Below are 18,687 nucleotides of genomic sequence, written 5' to 3'. Positions count from 1 at the left end.
TCCCAGTCCTTCCCCTTCGGGATGTTCCTGCATAACCATCGTATGCGCAAGCAGTTTCACGTTGGTTGGGCTCAGAAACCCCTCCTGATTTTTCCTGCAGGGTTTGTGCCGCTCGGGTGACATCGGGGGGGTCTTGTAGGCAGAGAGGATTGGGTTGTCCTCAGCTGCTTCCATCTGTTCCTCCTCGAAAACATCACAGCTCCCGGTCTCCCGGAGCTCAGGTGCGCCAGACGTGTCTTTGCTCCCGGTGTCCTGGAGCTGAGATGCGTTGGCCACGTCGTTACGTGTGGGGCATTGGGGTTGGGGCACGCTGGGCCCATCACAGCTTCCAGTGCCCGGGGGCTGGGATGCTTTATCATCCATCTCGGAGTTCTGCCGCCTCTTTTGAAGGGGCTGTCGTTCCAGCATTTCCCCGTCCAGTGAAGAGGAGTTGTTGCAGTCTGATTCAGAAGAGAGCCTCCTCTTGCCACTGGTTTGGGTGGTGGCTTTGGGATGTTTTTTCTTTGTGGTTCTCCTCTGGACCACTTGCCACTGACCTGTTTGTCCATCTGCTGCCTCCTCCTCCATTGATTCTGTCTGTGGAGGAGGGGTTTCCGGGCGCTGGGTAGGTGCTGGGTCGTTGGTTTCAGCCGCCTCCCCTTCCTTCTCAGGTTGAAGTTCCTCACTGCGGAGAAGGTTGCTGGTCTCCTTTCGAACAGCGGACGCCTTCGTCGAACCTTCGCCCGGACATTCCTTGGACCTTGCCGCCTGAGCATAGCTTTGACAACGTTTGGGACAGGTCTTGTAGAGATGGCCTGCCGCACCGCACAAGTTGCAACACTTAGTCTGCTTACAGTCCTTGGTCTGATGGCCTTCCTCCTTGCAGTTCTTGCAAACAACCGTGCTGCAGTTGGCTGCCATGTGACCAGATTTGCCACAGGTGCGACAAACTCTGGGCTGCCCAGCGTAGACCAAGAAGCCTCGACTTCCCCCGATAGCGAAGCTGGAGGGAGGGTGGATGATGGCTCCACTGGGATCTACCTTCAAGGTCACCTTGACCTGCCGCTTGCTGGTCCAGATCCCAAAGGGGTCCTTGACATCAGTGCTGCTGCCGGCCACCTCGACGTACCTGGCGAGAAAGGTGAGTACATCCACCACCGGAACATGGGGGTTGTAGAGGTGAATCGTCACCACCCGGTCCCGTTGTGACGGAAGCGTGAAGAGCGGCTCCGCTGTGAGGATCGACAGTGGCGCCCGGTCCCCTTTCTCCTTGAACGCCTTCAGGAACTTGATGCACCCCGCCACGTTCCGGAACGTCACGTCGAAGTATCCACTGCTGGGGAAATCCTGCAGGCAGAAGACGTCCGTCGCTTGAAATCCGCAGCAATCCAAGAGAATTTTCTTGATGAAGAAGGTGCGATCGACCGGTGCATCTCCTTCCTTGTCCTTCACGACCACCCGAACGGTGTTGCGCACTCCCTGGCCCGAAGCTCGAAAATTGGTTATAGCCATTTTACTCAAAGCTTCCCCAGGATCAAAAAGCAATGATCATGGTCTCTTCTCAATCAAATAAGCACTGATAAGAACAGATACTTTTTTTTTTTTTTTATTTCCAAAATATACTTTATTCATAAAAATCTGTAAAAATTACATTGCCAAACAGTTTCCAAACAGCACCAAAAAATACAAACATTGCAAGGGAGATCAGTTTTCTTCAATACTGTCATGAGTTTCTTCCCAACCCTTCCGTTTCTCAATTGTCATGTCAATTACAGTTTTACATTTACAGCAATTCAGAATATTAACGATACAGTTCGAGGGGTTTCCCATGGATCCAGCCCCTCAGTCTAGCTTGGTGGGGGAACCTTACACTGTGGTCTTTCCCCATTGAGCCTTTGCTGCGGCTGCCCCAAGCTTTAGTGCGTCCCTCAGCACGTAGTCCTGGACCTTGGAATGTGCCAGTCTGCAACATTCGTAAGAACAGATACTACACTTGATCTTAGCCAAAAGGCCGAGAAGCGATGGCCCTAAAACTGCGTTTGCTGCGCGCGTCAGGCCCGGCGTGCGGCCTCTACGTCAAAGTAGCCGCCGGGTGGGCGAGCCTCGGGCGAAAGAGGCGACGGCGGGCGGTCTTTGAGCCAGAGCTCCTTTTGTTGCCGGGCCTTGCAAGCAGAAAGGAAAGCACGCGTGCATGCCACGCGCAGCCATTCCTCGCGCTTCTGCGCGAGGCATTGCGCAGGAAAAAAGACAACCGCGCGCGCTGGACAGCAAAGGGCGGCCTGCAACTGCGGGGCAATCCAACAGGGGGCAGCGTAGCACCCAGGGAAAACTGCAGCAAAGTCAGCCGAGCAGCAGCGCCGTCACTATTGCGAATTCTATTTTTCGGCAGGGGTCTCGCCCCCATGGAGGGGGGAAGCTGCACCGCTCCTGGAAACACTGCAATACCAGGTGGATGCATGGAGTGGACGGGGCAAGCCCCTGTTCCATCTCCCTGTCCCAAAAATCAATTTAATATTTGGTCCCCAGATAGGGGACGTATCAGATATTAAACTGATAAGAACAGATACTACACTTGATCTTAGCCAAAAGGCCGAGAAGCGATGGCCGTAAAACTGCGTTTGCTGCGCGCGTCAGGCCCGGCGTGCGGCCTCTACGTCAAAGTAGCCGCCGGGTGGGCGAGCCTCGGGCGAAAGAGGCGACGGCGGGCGGTCTTTGAGCCAGAGCTCCTTTTGTTGCCGGGCCTTGCAAGCAGAAAGGAAAACACGCGTGCATGCCACGCGCAGCCATTCCTTGCGCTTCTGCGCGAGGCATTGCGCAGGAATAACGATAACCGCGCGCGCTGGGCAGCAAAGGGCGGCCTGCAACTGCGGGGCAATCCAACAGGGGGCAGCGTAGCGCCCACGGAAAACTGCAGCAAAGTCAGCCGAGCAGCAGCGCTGTCACTATTGCGAATTCTATTTTTCGGCAGGGGTCTCGCCCCCATGGAGGGGGAAGCTGCACCGCTCCTGGAAACACTGCAACACCAGGTGGATGCATGGAGTGGACGGGGCAAGCCCCTGTTCCATCTCCCTGTACCAAAAATCAATTTAATATTTGGTCCCCAGATAGGGGACGTATCAGATATTAAACTGATAAGAACAGATACTACACTTGATCTTAGCCAAAAGGCCGAGAAGCGATGGCCGTAAAACTGCGTTTGCTGCGCGCGTCAGGCCCGGCGTGCGGCCTCTACGTCAAAGTAGCCGCCGGGTGGGCGAGCCTAGGGCGAAAGAGGCGACGGCGGGCGGTCTTTGAGCCAGAGCTCCTTTTGTTGCCGGGCCTTGCAAGCAGAAAGGAAAGCACGCGTGCATGCCACGCGCAGCCATTCCTTGCGCTTCTGCGCGAGGCATTGCGCAGGAATAAAGACAACCGCGCGCGCTGGGCAGCAAAGGGCAGCCTGCAACTGCGGGGCAATCCAACAGGGGGCAGCGTAGCGCCCACGGAAAACTGCAGCAAAGTCAGCCGAGCAGCAGCGCTGTCACTATTGCGAATTCTATTTTTCGGCAGGGGTCTCGCCCCCATGGAGGGGGGAAGCTACACCGCTCCTGGAAACACTGCAATACCAGGTGGATGCATGGAGTGGACGGGGCAAGCCCCTGTTCCATCTCCCTGTCCCAAAAATCAATTTAATATTTGGTCCCCAGATAGGGGACGTATCAGATATTAAACTGATAAGAACAGATACTACACTTGATCTTAGCCAAAAGGCCGAGAAGCGATGGCCGTAAAACTGCGTTTGCTGCGCGCGTCTGGCCCGGCGTGCGGCCTCTACGTCAAAGTAGCCGCCGGGTGGGCGAGCCTCGGGCGAAAGAGGCGACGGCGGGCGGTCTTTGAGCCAGAGCTCCTTTTGTTGCCGGGCCTTGCAAGCAGAAAGGAAAGCACGCGTGCATGCCACGCGCAGCCATTCCTTGCGCTTCTGCGCGAGGCATTGCGCAGGAATAACGACAACCGCGCGCGCTGGGCAGCAAAGGGCGGCCTGCAACTGCGGGGCAATCCAACAGGGGGCAGCGTAGCGCCCACGGAAAACTGCAGCAAAGTCAGCCGAGCAGCAGCGCTGTCACTATTGCGAATTCTATTTTTCGGCAGGGGTCTCGCCCCCATGGAGGGGGGAAGCTGCACCGCTCCTGGAAACACTGCAACACCAGGTGGATGCATGGAGTGGACGGGGCAAGCCCCTGTTCCATCTCCCTGTACCAAAAATCAATTTAATATTTGGTCCCCAGATAGGGGACGTATCAGATATTAAACTGATAAGAACAGATACTACACTTGATCTTAGCCAAAAGGCCGAGAAGCGATGGCCGTAAAACTGCGTTTGCTGCGCGCGTCAGGCCCGGCGTGCGGCCTCTACCACAAAGTAGCCGCCGGGTGGGCGAGCCTAGGGCGAAAGAGGCGACGGCGGGCGGTCTTTGAGCCAGAGCTCCTTTTGTTGCCGGGCCTTGCAAGCAGAAAGGAAAGCACGCGTGCATGCCACGCGCAGCCATTCCTCGCGCTTCTGCGCGAGGCATTGCGCAGGAAAAAAGACAACCGCGCGCGCTGGACAGCAAAGGGCGGCCTGCAACTGCGGGGCAATCCAACAGGGGGCAGCGTAGCGCCCACGGAAAACTGCAGCAAAGTCAGCCGAGCAGCAGCGCTGTCACTATTGCGAATTCTATTTTTCGGCAGGGGTCTCGCCCCCATGGAGGGGGGAAGCTGCACCGCTCCTGGAAACACTGCAATACCAGGTGGATGCATGGAGTGGACGGGGCAAGCCCCTGTTCCATCTCCCTGTCCCAAAAATCAATTTAATATTTGGTCCCCAGATAGGGGACGTATCAGATATTAAACTGATAAGAACAGATACTACACTTGATCTTAGCCAAAAGGCCGAGAAGCGATGGCCGTAAAATTGCGTTTGCTGCGCGCGTCTGGCCCGGCGTGCGGCCTCTACGTCAAAGTAGCCGCCGGGTGGGCGAGCCTCGGGCGAAAGAGGCGACGGCGGGCGGTCTTTGAGCCAGAGCTCCTTTTGTTGCCGGGCCTTGCAAGCAGAAAGGAAAGCACGCGTGCATGCCACGCGCAGCCATTCCTTGCGCTTCTGCGCGAGGCATTGCGCAGGAATAACGACAACCGCGCGCGCTGGGCAGCAAAGGGCGGCCTGCAACTGCGGGGCAATCCAACAGGGGGCAGCGTAGCGCCCACGGAAAACTGCAGCAAAGTCAGCCGAGCAGCAGCGCTGTCACTATTGCGAATTCTATTTTTCGGCAGGGGTCTCGCCCCCATGGAGGGGGGAAGCTGCACCGCTCCTGGAAACACTGCAACACCAGGTGGATGCATGGAGTGGACGGGGCAAGCCCCTGTTCCATCTCCCTGTACCAAAATTCAATTTAATATTTGGTCCCCAGATAGGGGACGTATCAGATATTAAACTGATAAGAACAGATACTACACTTGATCTTAGCCAAAAGGCCGAGAAGCGATGGCCGTAAAACTGCGTTTGCTGCGCGCGTCAGGCCCGGCGTGCGGCCTCTACCACAAAGTAGCCGCCGGGTGGGCGAGCCTAGGGCGAAAGAGGCGACGGCGGGCGGTCTTTGAGCCAGAGCTCCTTTTGTTGCCGGGCCTTGCAAGCAGAAAGGAAAGCACGCGTGCATGCCACGCGCAGCCATTCCTCGCGCTTCTGCGCGAGGCATTGCGCAGGAAAAAAGACAACCGCGCGCGCTGGACAGCAAAGGGCGGCCTGCAACTGCGGGGCAATCCAACAGGGGGCAGCGTAGCGCCCACGGAAAACTGCAGCAAAGTCAGCCGAGCAGCAGCGCTGTCACTATTGCGAATTCTATTTTTCGGCAGGGGTCTCGCCCCCATGGAGGGGGGAAGCTGCACCGCTCCTGGAAACACTGCAATACCAGGTGGATGCATGGAGTGGACGGGGCAAGCCCCTGTTCCATCTCCCTGTCCCAAAAATCAATTTAATATTTGGTCCCCAGATAGGGGACGTATCAGATATTAAACTGATAAGAACAGATACTACACTTGATCTTAGCCAAAAGGCCGAGAAGCGATGGCCGTAAAATTGCGTTTGCTGCGCGCGTCTGGCCCGGCGTGCGGCCTCTACGTCAAAGTAGCCGCCGGGTGGGCGAGCCTCGGGCGAAAGAGGCGACGGCGGGCGGTCTTTGAGCCAGAGCTCCTTTTGTTGCCGGGCCTTGCAAGCAGAAAGGAAAGTACGCGTGCATGCCACGCGCAGCCATTCCTTGCGCTTCTGCGCGAGGCATTGCGCAGGAATAACGACAACCGCGCGCGCTGGGCAGCAAAGGGCGGCCTGCAACTGCGGGGCAATCCAACAGGGGGCAGCGTAGCGCCCACGGAAAACTGCAGCAAAGTCAGCCGAGCAGCAGCGCTGTCACTATTGCGAATTCTATTTTTCGGCAGGGGTCTCGCCCCCATGGAGGGGGGAAGCTGCACCGCTCCTGGAAACACTGCAACACCAGGTGGATGCATGGAGTGGACGGGGCAAGCCCCTGTTCCATCTCCCTGTACCAAAATTCAATTTAATATTTGGTCCCCAGATAGGGGACGTATCAGATATTAAACTGATAAGAACAGATACTACACTTGATCTTAGCCAAAAGGCCGAGAAGCGATGGCCGTAAAACTGCGTTTGCTGCGCGCGTCAGGCCCGGCGTGCGGCCTCTACCACAAAGTAGCCGCCGGGTGGGCGAGCCTAGGGCGAAAGAGGCGACGGCGGGCGGTCTTTGAGCCAGAGCTCCTTTTGTTGCCGGGCCTTGCAAGCAGAAAGGAAAGCACGCGTGCATGCCACGCGCAGCCATTCCTTGCGCTTCTGCGCGAGGCATTGCGCAGGAATAAAGACAACCGCGCGCGCTGGGCAGCAAAGGGCGGCCTGCAACTGCGGGGCAATCCAACAGGGGGCAGCGTAGCGCCCACGGAAAACTGCAGCAAAGTCAGCCGAGCAGCAGCGCCGTCACGATTGCGAATTCTATTTTTCAGCAGGGGTCTCGCCCCCATGGAGGGGGGAAGCTGCACTGCTCCTGGAAACACTGCAATACCAGGTGGATGCATGGAGTGGACGGGGCAAGCCCCTGTTCCATCTCCCTGTCCCAAAAATCAATTTAATATTTGGTCCCCAGATAGGGGACGTATCAGATATTAAACTGATAAGAACAGATTTTTTTTTTTTTTTTATTTCCAAAATATACTTTATTCATAAAAATCTGTAAAAATTACATTGCCAAACAGTTTCCAAACAGCACCAAAAAATACAAACATTGCAAGGGAGATCAGTTTCCTTCAATACTGTCATGAGTTTCTTCCCAACCCTTCCGTTTCTCAATTGTCATGTCAATTACAGTTTTACATTTACAGCAATTCAGAATATTAACGATACAGTTCGAGGGGTTTCTCATGGATCCAGCCCCTCAGTCTAGCTTGGTGGGGGAACCTTACACTGTGGTCTTTCCCCATTGAGCCTTTGCTGCGGCTGCCCCAAGCTTTAGTGCGTCCCTCAGCACGTAGTCCTGGACCTTGGAATGTGCCAGTCTGCAACATTCGGTGGTGGACAACTCTTTGCGCTGGAAGACCAGCAAGTTTCGGGCAGACCAAAGGGCGTCTTTCACCGAATTGATAGTCCTCCAGCAGCAGTTGATGTTTGTCTCGGTGTGCGTCCCTGGGAACAGCCCGTAGAGCACAGACTCCTGTGTTACAGAGCTGCTTGGGATGAACCTTGACAAAAACCACTGCATCTCTTTCCACACCTGCTTTGCAAAGGCACATTCCAGGAGGAGGTGGGCGACCGTCTCTTCCCCACCACAGCCAACGCGGGGGCACTGTGCGGAGGGGGCGAGACTTCGGGTGTGCATGAAGGATCTGACGGGGAGGGCCCTTCTCACCACCAGCCAAGCTACGTCTTGGTGCTTGTTTGAAAGTTCTGGTGATGAGGCATTCCGCCAAATGACTTTGACGGTCTGCTCGGGGAACCATCCGACAGGATCCACCGTTTCCTTTTCCCGTAGGGCCTTGAGGACATTCCGTGCAGACCACTGCCTGATGGACCGGTGGTCAAAGGTGTTTTTCCGCAGAAACTGCTCCACGAAGGATAGGTGGTACGGCGCCGCCCAACTGCACGGAGCGTTCCGCGGCAATGTGACCAGGCCCATCCTTCGCAACACCGGGGACAGATAGAACCTCAGCACGTAGTGACACTTGGAGTTTGCGTACTGGGGATCGACACATAGCTTGATGCAGCCGCACACGAAGGTGGTCATCAGGATGAGGGCCACGTTGGGTACATTTTTCCCGCCCTTGTCCAGAGATTTGAACATCGTGTCCCTCCGGACCCGGTCCATTTTAGATCCCCAGACGAAGCGGAAAATGGCTCGGGTGACTGCCACGGCGCAGGAGTGGGGTATGGGCCAGACCTGCGCCACGTAGAGCAACAACGTGAGCGCCTCGCACCTGATGACCAGGTTCTTACCCACAATGGAGAGAGACCGCTGCCCCCACATGCCCAACTTTTGTCGTACCTTGGCTACTCGCTCCTCCCATGTTTTGGTGCACGCCCCGGCCCTTCCGAACCATATCCCCAGCACCTTCAGGTAATCTGACCTGACGGTGAAGGGGACAAAGGATCGGTCAGCCCAGTTCCCAAAGAACATGGCCTCGCTCTTGCCGTGGTTAACTTTGGCTCCCGAGGCCAGTTCGAACTGGTCGCAGATGCTCATCAGTCTGCGCACGGACAGCGGATCCGAGCAGAAGACGGCGACGTCATCCATGTACAGGGAGGTTTTGACCTGAGTGCCTCCGCTGCCTGGGATTGTCACCCCTCTTATGCTCGCATCCTTCCTAATAGACTCAGCAAAGGGTTCAATACAGCAAACAAACAAGACCGGGGAAAGAGGACAGCCCTGTCTGACTCCAGATTTGATCGGGAAACTTTCAGATTCCCACCCGTTGATTGACACTGCGCTACTGATGTTTGTGTAGAGCAGTTGGATCCAATTGCAGATTCCCTCCCCAAACCCCATTTTGGAAAGCACGTCCATCATGTAGGTGTGCGATATCCTGTCAAAAGCCTTCTCCTGGTCCAGGCTGATGAGGCAGGTGTCCACCCTCCTGTCCCGTACGTAGGCGATCGTATCCCTGAGTAGCGCGAGGCTATCAGAGATCTTCCTGCCGGGTACAGTACAGGTCTGATCGGGGTGAATCACCAGCTCCAGAGCAGACTTGACTCGACTGGCTATGACTTTGGACAGAATCTTGTAATCAACATTAAGCAGTGAGATGGGCCGCCAATTTCTGATTTCTACCCTCTCCCCCTTCTGCTTGTAAATGAGGGTGATGATGCCTTTTCTCATGGATTCTGACATGCTACCGGCCAGGAGCATACTCTCGTATACTTCCAGCAGGTCCGGGCCGACCCAGTCCCACAGGGCCGAGTACAACTCGACCGGTAAGCCATCGCTCCCGGGAGTTTTACTCGCCTCGAAAGACTCGACGGCCTTTGTCAGCTCGTCCAGAGTTAGCGGCTTGTCCAGTCCCTCCCTCCTGCTGTCATCTAAGACCTCTGTGATAGATGACAGGAAGGACTGGGAGGCTCTGCTGTCTGTGGGCTTCGCGTCATACAGCCCAGCATAAAAGGATTTGCTGATCCTTAGTATGTCGGACTGCGAAGACGTTACCGAGCCATCTTCTTCCTTCAGGCTGCTGATAACAGAGCTCTCTCTGTGTACCTTTTGGAAGAAGTAACGCGAGCACGTCTCATCCTGCTCGATGGAGCGGACTCTGGACCGGAAGATGATCTTGGAGGCCTCCTTGGCAAAGAGCGAGGCCTGCTGGCTCTTCACCTCTTGGAGGTCCTCCTTGACCTCGACCCCCATTGACTGCAACCGGAGTAGATTTTGCATAATTTTCTGGAGTCGGGACAGTTCCCTCTGTCTCTCTCTCGCCTTCTGAACACCTTTGTGGATGAAGAACCTCTTGATGTTCTCCTTAATCGCTTCCCACCAGTGAACTGGAGACTCAAAGAGGGGTTTCACGGTCCTCCAACCATTGTAATCCCTTTTGAGTTCCTCAACGTTCTCTGGGGTCAGCAGTGTCGCATTGAGCTTCCACGTCCCTCTGCCAACCCGCTGGTCGTCCTGTAAGTGACAGTCGGCCAGTAAGAGGCAGTGGTCGGAGAAGAACACCGGCTTGACGTCGGTGGATCCGACCGTGACAGCACGGGAAACAAACAGGAAGTCAATCCTGGAACGGGCAGACCCGTCCGATCTTGACCATGTGTATCTGCGCTGCGCTCCGTCTGCAGGTTTGCTGAAGACGTCGTGCAGTTTGGCATCCTTAACTGTTTCTACTAGGAATCTGGACGTAGCGTCCAGTTTGCTGTCGTCACTGCCGGATCGTCCAGCCGCATCGATGATGCAGTTGAAGTCACCGCCTAGGATGACCGGCCTGGACGTCGCCAGCAGCAGTGGGAGCTGCTGGAAGACGGTCAGCCGCTCGCTGCGTTGTACCGGGGCGTACACGTTGATCAACCGGAGCGGAGCGTTGTTGTACATCACGTCTGCTACGAGGAGGCGGCCGCCCACCACCTCCTTAACTTCGGAGATGGTGAAGTTACCTCCCCGCAGCAGAATACCCAGGCCGGAGGAACGGCAGTCATTACCCCCCGACCAGATCGATGGCCCGTGGGACCACCATCGCGACCACTGCCTGTAGGTGCTGAGGTGTGGTATTCCACACTCCTGCAGAAACAGTAGGTCAGCTTTGACCTTGGCAAGGTAATCCAAGGTTGAAACACATCGCGTAGTCGATTTAATGCTACGCACATTAATGGAAGCAATTCTTACACCCATTTTTTACTAAAAATTAGTTGTTGCTTCCCATACCATTTGTCCTCGCTAGTCCCAGTCCTTCCCCTTCGGGATGTTCCTGCATACCCATCGTATGCGCAAGCAGTTTCACGTTGGTTGGGCTCAGAAACCCCTCCTGATTTTTCCTGCAGGGTTTGTGCCGCTCGGGTGACATCGGGGGGGTCTTGTAGGCAGAGAGGATTGGGTTGTCCTCAGCTGCTTCCATCTGTTCCTCCTCGAAAACATCACAGCTCCCGGTCTCCCGGAGCTCAGGTGCGCCAGACGTGTCTTTGCTCCCGGTGTCCTGGAGCTGAGATGCGTTGGCCACGTCGTTACGTGTGGGGCATTGGGGTTGGGGCACGCTGGGCCCATCACAGCTTCCAGTGCCCGGGGGCTGGGATGCTTTATCATCCATCTCGGAGTTCTGCCGCCTCTTTTGAAGGGGCTGTCGTTCCAGCATTTCCCCGTCCAGTGAAGAGGAGTTGTTGCAGTCTGATTCAGAAGAGAGCCTCCTCTTGCCACTGGTTTGGGTGGTGGCTTTGGGATGTTTTTTCTTTGTGGTTCTCCTCTGGACCACTTGCCACTGACCTGTTTGTCCATCTGCTGCCTCCTCCTCCATTGATTCTGTCTGTGGGGGAGGGGTTTCCGGGCGCTGGGTAGGTGCTGGGTCGTTGGTTTCAGCCGCCTCCCCTTCCTTCTCAGGTTGAAGTTCCTCACTGCGGAGAAGGTTGTTGGTCTCCTTTCGAACAGCGGACGCCTTCGTCGAACCTTCGCCCGGCCATTCCTTGGACCTTGCCGCCTGAGCATAGCTTTGACAACGTTTGGGACAGGTCTTGTAGAGATGGCCTGCCGCACCGCACAAGTTGCAACACTTAGTCTGCTTACAGTCCTTGGTCTGATGGCCTTCCTCCTTGCAGTTCTTGCAAACAACCGTGCTGCAGTTGGCTGCCATGTGACCAGATTTGCCACAGGTGCGACAAACTCTGGGCTGCCCACTGATAAGAACAGATACTACACTTGATCTTAGCCAAAAGGCCGAGAAGCGATGGCCGTAAAATTGCGTTTGCTGCGCGCGTCTGGCCCGGCGTGCGGCCTCTACGTCAAAGTAGCCGCCGGGTGGGCGAGCCTCGGGCGAAAGAGGCGACGGCGGGCGGTCTTTGAGCCAGAGCTCCTTTTGTTGCCGGGCCTTGCAAGCAGAAAGGAAAGCACGCGTGCATGCCACGCGCAGCCATTCCTTGCGCTTCTGCGCGAGGCATTGCGCAGGAATAACGACAACCGCGCGCGCTGGGCAGCAAAGGGCGGCCTGCAACTGCGGGGCAATCCAACAGGGGGCAGCGTAGCGCCCACGGAAAACTGCAGCAAAGTCAGCCGAGCAGCAGCGCTGTCACTATTGCGAATTCTATTTTTCGGCAGGGGTCTCGCCCCCATGGAGGGGGGAAGCTGCACCGCTCCTGGAAACACTGCAACACCAGGTGGATGCATGGAGTGGACGGGGCAAGCCCCTGTTCCATCTCCCTGTACCAAAATTCAATTTAATATTTGGTCCCCAGATAGGGGACGTATCAGATATTAAACTGATAAGAACAGATACTACACTTGATCTTAGCCAAAAGGCCGAGAAGCGATGGCCGTAAAACTGCGTTTGCTGCGCGCGTCAGGCCCGGCGTGCGGCCTCTACCACAAAGTAGCCGCCGGGTGGGCGAGCCTAGGGCGAAAGAGGCGACGGCGGGCGGTCTTTGAGCCAGAGCTCCTTTTGTTGCCGGGCCTTGCAAGCAGAAAGGAAAGCACGCGTGCATGCCACGCGCAGCCATTCCTCGCGCTTCTGCGCGAGGCATTGCGCAGGAAAAAAGACAACCGCGCGCGCTGGACAGCAAAGGGCGGCCTGCAACTGCGGGGCAATCCAACAGGGGGCAGCGTAGCGCCCACGGAAAACTGCAGCAAAGTCAGCCGAGCAGCAGCGCTGTCACTATTGCGAATTCTATTTTTCGGCAGGGGTCTCGCCCCCATGGAGGGGGGAAGCTGCACCGCTCCTGGAAACACTGCAATACCAGGTGGATGCATGGAGTGGACGGGGCAAGCCCCTGTTCCATCTCCCTGTCCCAAAAATCAATTTAATATTTGGTCCCCAGATAGGGGACGTATCAGATATTAAACTGATAAGAACAGATTTTTTTTTTTTTTTTTTTTTTTTTTTCCAAAATATACTTTATTCATAAAAATCTGTAAAAATTACATTGCCAACCAGTTTCCAAACAGCACGAAAAAATACAAACATTGCAAAAGAGATCAGTTTCTTTCAATAATGTCATGAGTTTCTTCCCAACCCTTCCGTTTCACAATTGTCATGTCAATTACAGTTTTACATTTACAGCAATTGAGAATATTAACGATACAGTTCGAGGGGCTTCCCATGGTTCCAGCCCCTCAGTCCAGCTTGGTGGGGGAACCTTACACTGTGGTCTTTTCCCATTGAGCCTTTGCTGCGGCTGCCCCAAGCTTTAGTGCGTCCCTCAGCACGTAGTCCTGGACCTTGGAATGTGCCAGTCTGCAACATTCGGTGGTGGACAACTCTTTGCGCTGGAAGACCAGCAAGTTTCGGGCAGACCAAACGGCGTCTTTCACCGAATTGATAGTCCTCCAGCAGCAGTTGATGTTTGTCTCGGTGTGCGTCCCTGGGAACAGCCCGTAGAGCACAGACTCCTGTGTTACAGAGCTGCTTGGGATGAACCTTGACAAAAACCACTGCATCTCTTTCCACACCTGCTTTGCAAAGGCACATTCCAGGAGGAGGTGTGCGACCGTCTCTTCCCCACCACAGCCAACGCGGGGGCACTGTGCGGAGGGGGCGAGACTTCGGGTGTGCATGAAGGATCTGACGGGGAGGGCCCTTTTCACCACCAGCCAAGCTACGTCTTGGTGCTTGTTTGAAAGTTCTGGTGATGAGGCATTCCGCCAAATGACTTTGACGGTCTGCTCGGGGAACCATCCGACAGGATCCACCGTTTCCTTTTCCCGTAGGGCCTTGAGGACATTCCGTGCAGACCACTGCCTGATGGACCGGTGGTCAAAGGTGTTTTTCCGCAGAAACTGCTCCACGAAGGATAGGTGGTACGGCACGTCCCAACTGCACGGAGCGTTCCGCGGCAATGTGACCAGGCCCATCCTTCGCAACACCGGGGACAGATAGAACCTCAGCACGTAGTGACACTTGGAGTTTGCGTACTGGGGATCTACACATAGCTTGATGCAGCCGCACACGAAGGTGGTCATCAGGATGAGGGCCACGTTGGGTACATTTTTCCCGCCCATGTCCAGAGATTTGAACATCGTGTCCCTCCGGACCCGGTCCATTTTAGATCCCCAGACGAAGCGGAAAATGGCTCGGGTGACTGCCACGGCGCAGGAGTGGGGTATGGGCCAGACCTGCGCCACGTAGAGCAACAACGTGAGCGCCTCGCACCTGATGACCAGGTTCTTACCCACAATGGAGAGAGATCGCTGCCCCCACATGCCCAACTTTTGTCGTACCTTGGCTACTCGCTCCTCCCATGTTTTGGTGCACGCCCCGGCCCTTCCGAACCATATCCCCAGCACCTTCAGGTAATCTGACCTGACGGTGAAGGGGACAAAGGATCGGTCAGCCCAGTTCCCAAAGAACATGGCCTCGCTCTTGCCGTGGTTAACTTTGGCTCCCGAGGCCAGTTCGAACTGGTCGCAGATGCTCATCAGTCTGCGCACGGACAGCGGATCCGAGCAGAAGACGGCGACGTCATCCATGTACAGGGAGGTTTTGACCTGAGTGCCTCCGCTGCCTGGGATTGTCACCCCTCTTATGCTCGCATCCTTCCTAATAGACTCAGCAAAGGGTTCAATACAGCAAACAAACAAGACCGGGGACAGAGGACAGCCCTGTCTGACTCCAGATTTGATCGGGAAACTTTCAGATTCCCACCCGTTGATTGACACTGCGCTACTGATGTTTGTGTAGAGCAGTTGGATCCAATTGCAGATTCCCTCCCCAAACCCCATTTTGGAAAGCACGTCCATCATGTAGGTGTGCGATATCCTGTCAAAAGCCTTCTCCTGGTCCAGGCTGATGAGGCAGGTGTCCACCCTCCTGTCCCGTACGTAGGCGATCGTATCCCTGAGTAGCGCGAGATAAGAACAGATACTACACTTGATCTTAGCCAAAAGGCCGAGAAGCGATGGCCGTAAAACTGCGTTTGCTGCGCGCGTCTGGCCCGGCGTGCGGCCTCTACGTCAAAGTAGCCGCCGGGTGGGCGAGCCTCGGGCGAAAGAGGCGACGGCGGGCGGTCTTTGAGCCAGAGCTCCTTTTGTTGCCGGGCCTTGCAAGCAGAAAGGAAAGCACGCGTGCATGCCACGCGCAGCCATTCCTCGCGCTTCTGCGCGAGGCATTGCGCAGGAAAAAAGACAACCGCGCGCGCTGGACAGCAAAGGGCGGCCTGCAACTGCGGGGCAATCCAACAGGGGGCAGCGTAGCGCCCACGGAAAACTGCAGCAAAGTCAGCCGAGCAGCAGCGCTGTCACTATTGCGAATTCTATTTTTCGGCAGGGGTCTCGCCCCCATGGAGGGGGGAAGCTGCACCGCTCCTGGAAACACTGCAATACCAGGTGGATGCATGGAGTGGACGGGGCAAGCCCCTGTTCCATCTCCCTGTCCCAAAAATCAATTTAATATTTGGTCCCCAGATAGGGGACGTATCAGATATTAAACTGATAAGAACAGATACTACACTTGATCTTAGCCAAAAGGCCGAGAAGCGATGGCCGTAAAACTGCGTTTGCTGCGCGCGTCTGGCCCGGCGTGCGGCCTCTACGTCAAAGTAGCCGCCGGGTGGGCGAGCCTCGGGCGAAAGAGGCGACGGCGGGCGGTCTTTGAGCCAGAGCTCCTTTTGTTGCCGGGCCTTGCAAGCAGAAAGGAAAGCACGCGTGCATGCCACGCGCAGCCATTCCTTGCGCTTCTGCGCGAGGCATTGCGCAGGAATAACGACAACCACGCGCGCTGGGCAGCAAAGGGCGGCCTGCAACTGCGGGGCAATCCAACAGGGGGCAGCGTAGCGCCCACGGAAAACTGCAGCAAAGTCAGCCGAGCAGCAGCGCTGTCACTATTGCGAATTCTATTTTTCGGCAGGGGTCTCGCCCCCATGGAGGGGGGAAGCTGCACCGCTCCTGGAAACACTGCAACACCAGGTGGATGCATGGAGTGGACGGGGCAAGCCCCTGTTCCATCTCCCTGTACCAAAAATCAATTTAATATTTGGTCCCCAGATAGGGGACGTATCAGATATTAAACTGATAAGAACAGATACTACACTTGATCTTAGCCAAAAGGCCGAGAAGCGATGGCCGTAAAACTGCGTTTGCTGCGCGCGTCAGGCCCGGCGTGCGGCCTCTACCACAAAGTAGCCGCCGGGTGGGCGAGCCTAGGGCGAAAGAGGCGACGGCGGGCGGTCTTTGAGCCAGAGCTCCTTTTGTTGCCGGGCCTTGCAAGCAGAAAGGAAAGCACGCGTGCATGCCACGCGCAGCCATTCCTCGCGCTTCTGCGCGAGGCATTGCGCAGGAAAAAAGACAACCGCGCGCGCTGGACAGCAAAGGGCGGCCTGCAACTGCGGGGCAATCCAACAGGGGGCAGCGTAGCGCCCACGGAAAACTGCAGCAAAGTCAGCCGAGCAGCAGCGCTGTCACTATTGCGAATTCTATTTTTCGGCAGGGGTCTCGCCCCCATGGAGGGGGGAAGCTGCACCGCTCCTGGAAACACTGCAATACCAGGTGGATGCATGGAGTGGACGGGGCAAGCCCCTGTTCCATCTCCCTGTCCCAAAAATCAATTTAATATTTGGTCCCCAGATAGGGGACGTATCAGATATTAAACTGATAAGAACAGATACTACACTTGATCTTAGCCAAAAGGCCGAGAAGCGATGGCCGTAAAACTGCGTTTGCTGCGCGCGTCTGGCCCGGCGTGCGGCCTCTACGTCAAAGTAGCCGCCGGGTGGGCGAGCCTCGGGCGAAAGAGGCGACGGCGGGCGGTCTTTGAGCCAGAGCTCCTTTTGTTGCCGGGCCTTGCAAGCAGAAAGGAAAGCACGCGTGCATGCCACGCGCAGCCATTCCTTGCGCTTCTGCGCGAGGCATTGCGCAGGAATAACGACAACCGCGCGCGCTGGGCAGCAAAGGGCGGCCTGCAACTGCGGGGCAATCCAACAGGGGGCAGCGTAGCGCCCACGGAAAACTGCAGCAAAGTCAGCCGAGCAGCAGCGCTGTCACTATTGCGAATTCTATTTTTCGGCAGGGGTCTCGCCCCCATGGAGGGGGGAAGCTGCACCGCTCCTGGAAACACTGCAACACCAGGTGGATGCATGGAGTGGACGGGGCAAGCCCCTGTTCCATCTCCCTGTACCAAAAATCAATTTAATATTTGGTCCCCAGATAGGGGACGTATCAGATATTAAACTGATAAGAACAGATACTACACTTGATCTTAGCCAAAAGGCCGAGAAGCGATGGCCGTAAAACTGCGTTTGCTGCGCGCGTCAGGCCCGGCGTGCGGCCTCTACCACAAAGTAGCCGCCGGGTGGGCGAGCCTAGGGCGAAAGAGGCGACGGCGGGCGGTCTTTGAGCCAGAGCTCCTTTTGTTGCCGGGCCTTGCAAGCAGAAAGGAAAGCACGCGTGCATGCCACGCGCAGCCATTCCTTGCGCTTCTGCGCGAGGCATTGCGCAGGAATAAAGACAACCGCGCGCGCTGGGCAGCAAAGGGCGGCCTGCAACTGCGGGGCAATCCAACAGGGGGCAGCGTAGCGCCCACGGAAAACTGCAGCAAAGTCAGCCGAGCAGCAGCGCCGTCACTATTGCGAATTCTATTTTTCAGCAGGGGTCTCGCCCCCATGGAGGGGGGAAGCTGCACCGCTCCTGGAAACACTGCAACACCAGGTGGATGCATGGAGTGGACGGGGCAATCCCCTGCTCCATCTCCCTGTCCCAAAAATCAATTTAATATTTGGTCCCCAGATAGGGGACGCATCAGATATTAAACTGATAAGAACAGATTTTTTTTTTTTTTATTTCCAAAATATACTTTATTCATAAAAATCTGTAAAAATTACATTGCCAAACAGTTTCCAAACAGCACCAAAAAATACAAACATTGCAAGGGAGATCAGTTTCCTTCAATACTGTCATGAGTTTCTTCCCAACCCTTCCGTTTCACAATTGTCATGTCAATTACAGTTTTACATTTACAGCAATTCAGAATATTAACGATACAGTTCGAGGGGTTTCCCATGGATCCAGCCCCTCAGTCCAGCTTGGTGGGGGAACCTTACACTGTGGTCTTTCCCCATTGAGCCTTTGCTGCGGCTGCCCCAAGCTTTAGTGCGTCCCTCAGCACGTAGTCCTGGACCTTGGAATGTGCCAGTCTGCAACATTCGGCGGTGGACAACTCTTTGCGCTGGAAGACCAGCAAGTTTCGGGCAGACCAAAGGGCGTCTTTCACCGAATTGATAGTCCTCCAGCAGCAGTTGATGTTTGTCTCGGTGTGCGTCCCTGGGAACAGCCCGTAGAGCACAGACTCCTGTGTTACAGAGCTGCTTGGGATGAACCTTGACAAAAACCACTGCATCTCTTTCCACACCTGCTTTGCAAAGGCACATTCCAGGAGGAGGTGGGCGACCGTCTCTTCCCCACCACAGCCAACGCGGGGGCACTGTGCGGAGGGGGCGAGACTTCGGGTGTGCATGAAGGATCTGACGGGGAGGGCCCTTCTCACCACCAGCCAAGCTACGTCTTGGTGCTTGTTTGAAAGTTCTGGTGATGAGGC

General features: G+C 55.8%; 15 non-coding genes and 4 pseudogenes across 15 annotated transcripts; all 19 read right to left on the bottom strand.

Moving 5' to 3' along the window:
* Nucleotides 1-1,897: 1,897 nt before the first annotated feature.
* LOC137354788 (U2 spliceosomal RNA) lies at nt 1,898-2,002 on the bottom strand (annotated as a pseudogene).
* Nucleotides 2,003-2,390: 388 nt separating this feature from the next.
* LOC137354887 (U2 spliceosomal RNA) lies at nt 2,391-2,581 on the bottom strand. The gene has a single exon (XR_010970538.1). It is a non-coding gene; the product is annotated as a U2 spliceosomal RNA (small nuclear RNA).
* Nucleotides 2,582-2,968: 387 nt separating this feature from the next.
* LOC137354434 (U2 spliceosomal RNA) lies at nt 2,969-3,159 on the bottom strand. Its single transcript, XR_010970433.1, has one exon. It is a non-coding gene; the product is annotated as a U2 spliceosomal RNA (small nuclear RNA).
* Nucleotides 3,160-3,547: 388 nt separating this feature from the next.
* LOC137353719 (U2 spliceosomal RNA) lies at nt 3,548-3,738 on the bottom strand. Its single transcript, XR_010969872.1, has one exon. It is a non-coding gene; the product is annotated as a U2 spliceosomal RNA (small nuclear RNA).
* Nucleotides 3,739-4,126: 388 nt separating this feature from the next.
* Nucleotides 4,127-4,317, bottom strand: LOC137354423 (U2 spliceosomal RNA). The gene has a single exon (XR_010970427.1). It is a non-coding gene; the product is annotated as a U2 spliceosomal RNA (small nuclear RNA).
* Nucleotides 4,318-4,705: 388 nt separating this feature from the next.
* LOC137354886 (U2 spliceosomal RNA) lies at nt 4,706-4,896 on the bottom strand. The gene has a single exon (XR_010970537.1). It is a non-coding gene; the product is annotated as a U2 spliceosomal RNA (small nuclear RNA).
* Nucleotides 4,897-5,284: 388 nt separating this feature from the next.
* On the bottom strand, nt 5,285-5,475 carry LOC137353728 (U2 spliceosomal RNA). Its single transcript, XR_010969881.1, has one exon. It is a non-coding gene; the product is annotated as a U2 spliceosomal RNA (small nuclear RNA).
* A 388-nt stretch (nt 5,476-5,863) lies between these two features.
* Nucleotides 5,864-6,054, bottom strand: LOC137354885 (U2 spliceosomal RNA). The gene has a single exon (XR_010970536.1). It is a non-coding gene; the product is annotated as a U2 spliceosomal RNA (small nuclear RNA).
* Nucleotides 6,055-6,442: 388 nt separating this feature from the next.
* On the bottom strand, nt 6,443-6,633 carry LOC137353727 (U2 spliceosomal RNA). The gene has a single exon (XR_010969880.1). It is a non-coding gene; the product is annotated as a U2 spliceosomal RNA (small nuclear RNA).
* A 388-nt stretch (nt 6,634-7,021) lies between these two features.
* LOC137354405 (U2 spliceosomal RNA) lies at nt 7,022-7,203 on the bottom strand. The gene has a single exon (XR_010970415.1). It is a non-coding gene; the product is annotated as a U2 spliceosomal RNA (small nuclear RNA).
* A 4,590-nt stretch (nt 7,204-11,793) lies between these two features.
* Nucleotides 11,794-11,900, bottom strand: LOC137354712 (U2 spliceosomal RNA; annotated as a pseudogene).
* A 388-nt stretch (nt 11,901-12,288) lies between these two features.
* On the bottom strand, nt 12,289-12,479 carry LOC137353726 (U2 spliceosomal RNA). The gene has a single exon (XR_010969879.1). It is a non-coding gene; the product is annotated as a U2 spliceosomal RNA (small nuclear RNA).
* A 388-nt stretch (nt 12,480-12,867) lies between these two features.
* Nucleotides 12,868-13,056, bottom strand: LOC137354323 (U2 spliceosomal RNA). The gene has a single exon (XR_010970359.1). It is a non-coding gene; the product is annotated as a U2 spliceosomal RNA (small nuclear RNA).
* Nucleotides 13,057-14,953: 1,897 nt separating this feature from the next.
* Nucleotides 14,954-15,060, bottom strand: LOC137354776 (U2 spliceosomal RNA; annotated as a pseudogene).
* A 388-nt stretch (nt 15,061-15,448) lies between these two features.
* On the bottom strand, nt 15,449-15,639 carry LOC137354884 (U2 spliceosomal RNA). Its single transcript, XR_010970535.1, has one exon. It is a non-coding gene; the product is annotated as a U2 spliceosomal RNA (small nuclear RNA).
* Nucleotides 15,640-16,027: 388 nt separating this feature from the next.
* On the bottom strand, nt 16,028-16,218 carry LOC137354411 (U2 spliceosomal RNA). Its single transcript, XR_010970418.1, has one exon. It is a non-coding gene; the product is annotated as a U2 spliceosomal RNA (small nuclear RNA).
* A 388-nt stretch (nt 16,219-16,606) lies between these two features.
* LOC137354883 (U2 spliceosomal RNA) lies at nt 16,607-16,797 on the bottom strand. Its single transcript, XR_010970534.1, has one exon. It is a non-coding gene; the product is annotated as a U2 spliceosomal RNA (small nuclear RNA).
* A 388-nt stretch (nt 16,798-17,185) lies between these two features.
* On the bottom strand, nt 17,186-17,376 carry LOC137354400 (U2 spliceosomal RNA). The gene has a single exon (XR_010970412.1). It is a non-coding gene; the product is annotated as a U2 spliceosomal RNA (small nuclear RNA).
* Nucleotides 17,377-17,764: 388 nt separating this feature from the next.
* LOC137354457 (U2 spliceosomal RNA) lies at nt 17,765-17,944 on the bottom strand (annotated as a pseudogene).
* Between the last annotated feature and the right edge of the window lie 743 nt (nt 17,945-18,687).

The sequence above is a fragment of the Heterodontus francisci genome, chromosome 41 (assembly GCF_036365525.1).
Source record: "Heterodontus francisci isolate sHetFra1 chromosome 41, sHetFra1.hap1, whole genome shotgun sequence".
Taxonomy (NCBI): Eukaryota; Metazoa; Chordata; class Chondrichthyes; order Heterodontiformes; family Heterodontidae; genus Heterodontus; species Heterodontus francisci.
This window is presented reverse-complemented; position numbering and strand designations above follow the sequence as displayed.